This window comes from Oxyura jamaicensis, chromosome 1 (assembly GCF_011077185.1).
Source record: "Oxyura jamaicensis isolate SHBP4307 breed ruddy duck chromosome 1, BPBGC_Ojam_1.0, whole genome shotgun sequence".
NCBI classification, from domain to species: Eukaryota; Metazoa; Chordata; class Aves; order Anseriformes; family Anatidae; genus Oxyura; species Oxyura jamaicensis.
The window spans coordinates 167812920-167821127 of record NC_048893.1 but is presented as its reverse complement, the minus strand read 5'-3'; the positions used below and the strand labels follow the sequence as shown (position 1 = coordinate 167821127).

Sequence of the window (8208 nt, the reverse complement as noted above, 5' to 3'; positions counted from 1 at the left end):
CTCCCAGCCTGTAGCTCTGTTTGGGGTTGTTGTGACCCAGGTGCAGGACCTGGCACTTGGCCTTGTCGAATTTCATACCGTTGGCCTCGGCCCATTGGTCCAGCCTATCCAGATCCTCCTGCAGAGCCTTCCTACCCTCGAGCAGATCGACACACGCACCTAACTTGGTGTCGTCTGCAAACTTGCTGAGGGCGCACTCGATCCCCTCATCCAGGTCATCGATGAAGATGTTAAAGAGGACTGGTCCCAGTACCGAGCCCTGGGGGACTCCACGAGTGACCGGCCTCCAACTGGATTTGACTCCATTCACCACAACTCTCTGGGCCTGGCCATCCAGCCAGCTCTTAAGCCAACAAAGCGTACGCCAGTCCAAGCCATGAGCAGCCAGTTTTCTGAGGAGAATGCTGTGGGGAACGGTGTCAAATGCCTTACTGAAGTCAAGGTAGACCACATCCACAGCCTTTCCCTCATCCACTAAGCATGTCACTTTGTCATAGAAGGAGATCAGGTTCGTCAAGCAGGACCTGCCCTTCATAAACCCATGCTGACTAGGCCTGATTGCCTGCTTGCCCTGCAACTGCCGCATGATGACACCCAAGATAATCTGCTCCATGAGCCTCCCTGGCACTGATGTTAAACTAACAGGCCTATAGTTCCCCGGGTGTACCCTCTGGCCCTTCTTGTAGATGGGCGTCACGTTTGCTTGCCACCAGTCAGGTGGGACCTCCTCTAATAGCCAGGACTGCCAATAAATGATGGAAAGCGGCTTGACCAGCTCCTCTGCCAGTTCTCTCAGTACCCTCGGGTGAATCCCATCCGGCCCCATCGACTTGCGTACATCCAAATGCTGTGGCAGGTCTCCAACCATTTTCTCATGGATTGTGAGGGTGACATTCTGCTCCCCACCCCCTTCCACCAGCTCAGGGTACTGGGCGTCCAGAGAACAACTGGTTTTGCTGTTAAAGACTGAGGCAAAGAAGGCATTAAGCACCTCAGCTTTTTCCTCATCTCTGATTACTAAGTTTCCCCCCGCATCCAGTAAAGGGTGGAGATTCTCCTTAGTCCTCCTTTTTGTGTTGATGTATTTATAAAAACATTTTTTGTTGTCCTTAACAGCAGTGGCCAGATTGAGCTCCAGATGAGCTTTGGCCTTTCTGATTTTGTCCCTGCACCGCCTCACAGCATCCTTGTAGTCCCCCTGAGTGGCCCGCCCTCTTTTCCAAAGATTATAAACCCTCTTTTTTCTCCTAAGCTTGAGCCACAGCTCTCTGTTCAGCCAGGCCGGTCTTCTTCCACGCTGGCTCATCTTTGGGCACGTGGGGCACGCTCCTGAGCCATTAAGATTTCTTTCTTGAAGAGCGCCCAGCCCTCCTGGGCTTCTCTGTCTTTCAGAACCGCCTCCCAAGGGACTCTGCCAACCAGTGTCTTGAACAGCTCCAAGTCAGCCCTCCGGAAGTCCAAGACAGCAGTTTTACTGATCCCCTTCCTGACTTCGCTGAGTATCGAGAACTCTACATTTTGTGGTCACTCTGCCCAAGACAGCCCCCGACCAGCACGTCTCCCACCAGTCCTTCTCTGTTAGTGAAGAGAAGGTCTAGCTGGGCACCTCCCCTGGTAGGCTCACCAACTAGCTGTGTCAGGAAGCTATCTTCCACGCTCTCCAGAAACCTCCTGGACTGCTTTCTCTGGGCTGTGTTGTGTTTCCAGGAGATGTCTGGGGAGTTAAAGTCCCCCACAAGAACAAGCGCTGACGATTTTGCAACTTCCGCCAGCTGCCTGTAGAACTCCTCATCCGTCCCCTCATCCTGGTTTGGCAGTCTATAACAGACCCCCACCAGGATGCTTCCCTTGTTGGCCTTTCCGCTGATCCTAACCCATAGCGACTCCACCTTGTCATTCCCAGCCTCAAGTTCGACAACGTCAAAACACTCTCTAATATAGAGAGCCACTCCACCACCCCCTCCGTGCTGCCTGTTCCTTCTGAAGAGCCTATAGCCAGACATTGCAGCACTCCAGTCGTGAGAGTGGTCCCACCACGTTTCCCAAGTCATAGCCTGCGTGCTGCGCAATGGCTTCCAGCTCCTGCTGCTTGTTGCCCATGCTGCGTGCATTAGTGTAGATGCACTTCAGCTGGGCCTTAGCCTTCTCCCCCAGCCTTGCCACTGTTCCCCCTGGCACACCTCCAACAGGGTTTGTTTCATCCCCGCCCCCCTTCTTACCTAGTTTAAAGCCTTCTCAATGAGCCCTGCCAGCTCCTGGTCCAGGATCCGTTTTCCCCTTGCAGACAGTTGGGACCCATCTGCGGCCATCAGGCCAGGTGCCGAGTAGAGCGCCCCGTGGTCAAAGAACCCAAACTTCTGTGTTGGCACCAGCCTCTGAGCCACGTGTTTATCAGGTGGGCTTTTCGTGTCCTCTCTGAACCATTCCTTGCCACTGTAGGAATAGACGTAAACACCACCTGTACTCCCGCTCCGTCCACTAACCGTCCCAGCCCCCTAAAGTCCCGTCTGATAGCCTTCAGGCTTCTCTCATCAGTGGTATCACTGCCAGCCTGGACTATCAGTAGCGGGTAGTAATCAGAGGGGTGAACCAGGTTGGGGAGCTTTCTGGCGACATCCCTGACCCCAGCCCCAGGGAGGCAGCAGACTTCCCTACGGGTGGGGTCAGGCCGACAGATAGGGCCCTCTGTTCCTCTGAGAAGGGAGTCGCCCACCACGATCACCCTTCTCTCCTTCTTGGTGGGAGAAGTCTTGAGGCATGGAGCAGACTTCCTCGCCCTGGGCTTCCTGGTTAACTTTTCTGTCACACCCTCATCCACCGCTCTCTCAAGCTCCAGGGCCTCAAACCTGTTGCATAAGGGCACCTGGGAAGGTGGGGCAGGCAGTGGGGGGAGTTTCCTGCAACGCCGAGCAGGGACCTGTCTCCACTCCTCCTCAACTCCTAGGTCCCCTCTCTCTGCCCGACAGTGACCGGGCAGGGGGTCCACCCCCAGTAGGGGAGTCTCACCCTGGTGCTTCTCCTTCAGGCCTTGCAGGGAGTTGCTCCACCAGTCTATCTCCCGCTCGCACTCCCTGATGGCCCTCAACCTCTCCACCTCCTCCTTGAGCTCTGCCACCAGGCGGACCAGGTCGTCCACCTGCTCGCACCTCACGCACTCAGTATCTCCACCTCCCTCAGATGGCAGCAGCAGGCTCTGGCATGCCCTGCACCCAGAGACCTGCACTGACGCATTTCTGAGCGGGCACTCTGTCTGGGTGCCTACGGACTTTCTAGCGCGAGCTCTCTGCCTAGTGTAGACCATCACGGCCTAGCTAGTGGTCGAAAGCCGTCAGTTGAGGTGTTCTTAGGGGCGGGGGATCGCCCGGCCCTCCCTGCTCGCCCTGCCTGCGCGAACTGCCGCGCAAACTGACGCGCCCCTCCTTTCTGACGCATCCCGCCCTGTTTACCCGTCCTGTTCGCCGCGCTCCTGGTTACTCGCGCTCCCCAGGGGCTGCTTTTGAATGGCCGGGAACGGGGCTCTGCTGGCTCCGCCTACACCTTGTCAGCGTCCCTCACGAGGGCTGCCGGGTTGTGGCGGCTCCCTCGGCTGCCTCGAGTGGCCTCGATGCCGGGGAAATAGCCCTGCCTGTCCCGATCCCCCGCTCCGCTGCAGAACACGTCTGCCCTGGAGCTGATCGCCTCGGCAAGGAATTTTATAAAAAAATCTTAAAAAAAAATAAAAAAAATTATAAAGGATTTTTTTAAAAAAAAAAAAATAATCTGTTTCTGAATATATTTGTATGAAAAATAATGTTTTTATTAATATTAAAATTTTTCCTTTCATTTCTACTGAAACCACCCTGTATTAGTGCATTGTTAAAGGAAGTACATAAGAGTTTCCAATGTACTGGCTTTATTTTAATATATATCTACCAAGGGTGAAAATCAAACTCCCTAAATTATAAAGTCATGCAGAGAGATAACTTCCCAACCCTCTATTCCCATGTTGATCATTGCCACTTTGTCTTATAAAATATTTAGGAAGATGTTTTTCTTTAAAGAGACTTCATTTTCCTCTATATGATCCAATGTTTCTCTGTTTAGAGCTTCTCTCTGGCATACGTTGACTTTGTCCAAATTCTTCATCTAAACAAAGTGAAACTGACTTTCATAAAAAAAAGCTCCTATTTACCCAGTTGTATGGTATAAATATCTAAATTCAGGTGTGACTGTGTGTATTTCTGTATATGCATGTGTGACATAAGAGTTTTTAAGCATGTATGTGAGAGGGAGACATAGGAATGGAATTAACTTTCATTAACCACTTCAAGTTCAGCTCTAAGTACCTTATGATTATGGGTCCTTGTGTTGTTTGTTTGTTTGTTTGTTTTTCAATTTAGATTTCATGCGTATTTTTATTTTTATTTTCCTACACTCTGCTTTGTGCCAAACAATTTCTTCAATATGTCTTGCTGGATGTGTGAAGTTGCTTCACACCGGACACCTTGAACCCCATGCCAAGACATAACTCCCTCCATATTCCTATTATGTATGTTTTGAGGTACAGAGCCTTCTGGCACTTCTGTAAAGCTGAAGTCATTTCTTGCATATAGTTTAGTAGAGAAGACAATTACAATGAACAAAGAAACACTTTTTAAATGCCTCTTTCTTTCTTTCTTTCTTTCTTTCTTTCTTTCTTTCTTTCTTTCTTTCTTTCTTTCTTTCTTTCTTTTTTTTTTTTTTAAGTTGATGTGATAACTTTCCCCTATCATTTTGTATACTACTTTGTAACTATTCTAGATACTAATCACAGACTTCTTAAATTTTATGTGATATAAGCTCATTTTTCTACTCTCTTGACCTTCTTTGAAAAGTTATCCCTTGCAGCATAATTTTCAGTGTCTGCTCTGACTTACTTGTCTGGCAATGTGTCCATTGGCATCCTCAAAATATCTGTCATGAATGTCTATCTGCACCATTCTCTAAGTCCTTCATTTGTTGCCTTGTCTGTTCACAGTAATTGCCACATTCATCATAGATACTTCTTTTCAAGTAGAAACAACTTCATTCTCTGATGTTGCAATTAATGTTTTTGCAATTCTTTGCATTTTATTTATTTTTATATCAAAAGATATCTCAGCAAACAAGTCTACAGTGTCAAAAGGAATATTTTTATCACTTCCTTCACATGCAGAGATTCTCATGTTATCTTATGAAACAAAAGATCTTACATCTCTGTCACAATTTGAGAGTCTACAAGAGGTGCTGCCTAGGACCTGCATCAAAATAATGTGAATTGGAGATATAAGCTACAATTAGCTGCTGCAATTAGCGGCAATTGTGCCATAAAAAAAGTGTTTCTTGGTACTGAAAATAAGAAGAATATATGTATTATAAATTAAAAAGAACAAAATGTGCATTAAATTTACACTCCTCTTCTTAACCAGAGCCTTATAGATGCCAGTGTCTTGGCCTGTAAAACAACACTGGAGAATCCTGTGACTTTAAAGGGACACGTACCAAATATTCAGCAACAAAGCAAACTTTCCTAATATTTCCTAAATGAGAAAATATGTATTTCTTAAATATGTGTTCTTTGTTTACAGTACCCTATCAGACACAATTATTTGCCAAGCAGATGAGCCTGATCTTCCTAGAGATACTTTATTTCCTGTTTTAGTTACAGAATCATGTATCAGGGTAATAAATAAATAATAATCAGTTTATTCCTATATGGTTCCTTCACAGATTTCCTAGAAGCTCTGACATTGTTAGCTGTATACTGGTACTTAAACTACAGGTAGACACAGTTGAGAACTAGAAATGTACTGCTTTTTAAATGTTGTCTGATTCTTTACTGTAAGCATCATATCATACTAGACTATGATTATGTGTTGACATGACACCAGTTTATAATTTTATAACATTATTGCTGTCATATGAATGGCCATGTAACGCTAATCTAACATTATCATTTGTTAAATACCATCTGTTCTTGGTAATTTCTTGGAAAAGTGATTGTCCTGCTCTACTCTGTGCTGGTGTGGCCTTACCTTGAGTACTGTGTGCAGTTTTGGGCACCACAGTACATAAAGGATGTGAACTTGTTGGAGAGTGTCCAGAGGAGGGCTACGAAGATGGTGAAGGGCCTAGAGGGGAGGATGTATGAGGAGCAGTTGAGGTCACTTGGCCTGTTCAGCCTGGAAAAGAGGAGGCTGAGGGAGTTGAGAGGAGACTTCATTGTAGTCTACAGCTTCCTCATGAGGGGGAGTGGAGGGGAAGGCATTGATCTATTCTCTCTGGTGACCAGTGATATGACCTGAGGGAATGGGGTCAAGCTGTGACAGGTGAGGTTCAGGTTGGATATCAGGAAAAGGTTCTTCACTGAGAGGGTGGTCACGCTCTGGAATAGGGTCCCCAGGGACGTAGTCACTGCATCAAGCCTGTCAGAGTTTAAGAAGCATTTGGACTGTGCACTTAGTCACATGGTCTGATTTTTTGGGTAAACCTGTGTGATGCCAGGAGTTGGACTCGATGATCCTTGTTGGTCCTTTCCAATTTGGTATATTATATGGTTCTATGATTCTATGAATTTTGACACTGTTTATGAATATTTTTGTATACTCTTATATGAATTCTCTTTTTTTTCTGTTTCATTTTGAATTTATATGCACATTTATATGCATATCCTTGATAAGGATAAAATATGGACTAATATATAAATTTTGATTTGATTTTTTTGTCTGAAATTTTGTCTTCCTATGAAAGACAGATTTTAATGAGTAATATATATATATTTTTTTTTTCAATGGGAATAGTCCTATTGATAATACTAAGCTGAATTAAACTTCATAAATGTGCAAAGACTTCCCAGTCTAACCCAGTTTTAACTCTGATATATTTCCTTCGCTGAAATATATACTAAGTGAGCTTCAAAATTTCTGTCACTTAGGATCACAGTCTATATTATTTTTTAAAAAAGATCTCTTCTTTAAATCCCAGATGGTAAAAAACAACAACAACAACAACAACAAAACTCATTATCATATACATATATTTCAGGTAAGGTGTACAAGTTCACTTACATAACTTTACTTTATAGAAATTTGAACTAGGACCACAGATAATGGATCTGTGAATTATTCAGGCAGTAACTCATCCAAATATTGCACCTCATCAATTGCAGATAGAAGGATGTTCACAGCAGGTCAAATATTTATTATTATTATTATTATTATTATTATTATTATTATTATTATTATTATTTCTTTTTACTTTTTATTATTGCTCACAGGTCCCCTGAGTGCAGTTACATTCCACTAATAATGTTTTGGGACTTGTTTTGAGTATTGACACTCTTCACCCCTTGGCCTCTTAAAATAAAATATATATTTTATCTATGTCTTCACTTAACTTAATTGTTCTCTAATGTACATGTACCTAGAGCCTGTACCTAGTAACTGGTTAATAGTTCTGGACACAGAAAATCCCAAATTTTAAACACATATTGCTGCAAGCAAATCACATTGTATCATTTGTATTTATAAACTTTAGCTGCAGAAACTACCTTTGCAAGTCACAGTATAATTCGGCGGGTGATGTACCACTCTGTGCTCAATTTGCTTACTCTTGGACTAATGGAGTAAAATAATACCAACTATAACACTAACTCTTTTAGTTGTGGACATTTGCCTGAGACAAGCAATTCATTTCACAAAGTTTGCTGAACAGGAATCAGATAGTAATGACTTTTTCATATGTAGTTAATGATGCAAGGGTTTAGAGGACCCATACCTGATTAAATGTGCAGGCTGGTTGGTGTGCGGTTAATGTAATGTAAAGTAATGATAGAGTAAGTAGAATAAAAATAAATTGCTTAGCTGCCACATTCTCTGCATGTTGAATGTGAAATGCAATTATTATTCAGAGGTTTGCACAATTCATTCTAGCAATTATCGGTTAAGTCCTCATAATAACATTTATGTAGACTTTTTGTCTTTCTGTAGTGAGGTAAGATTCAGCTAAGAAACTCAGTTGTCCAGAGAAATCATGCTCAATGCTCACATAGATAAAATCAGCTACCAGTATTTACACAAAACACTCAGGCTAGGGTTGTACACAATCACCTGGTAGATAAATCATAAGTAATTCATTATTTCAATCTAATTATTCTATTCTATTCTATTCTATTCTATTCTATTCTATTCTATTCTATTCTATTCTATTCTA

The 8208-nt window shown here is 43.9% G+C and overlaps 1 long non-coding RNA gene across 1 annotated transcript in view; it reads right to left on the bottom strand.

Moving 5' to 3' along the window:
- Positions 1–8208, bottom strand: part of LOC118164220 — a 20527-nt gene that overhangs the window by 836 nt on the left and 11483 nt on the right. The window lies entirely within an intron of this gene.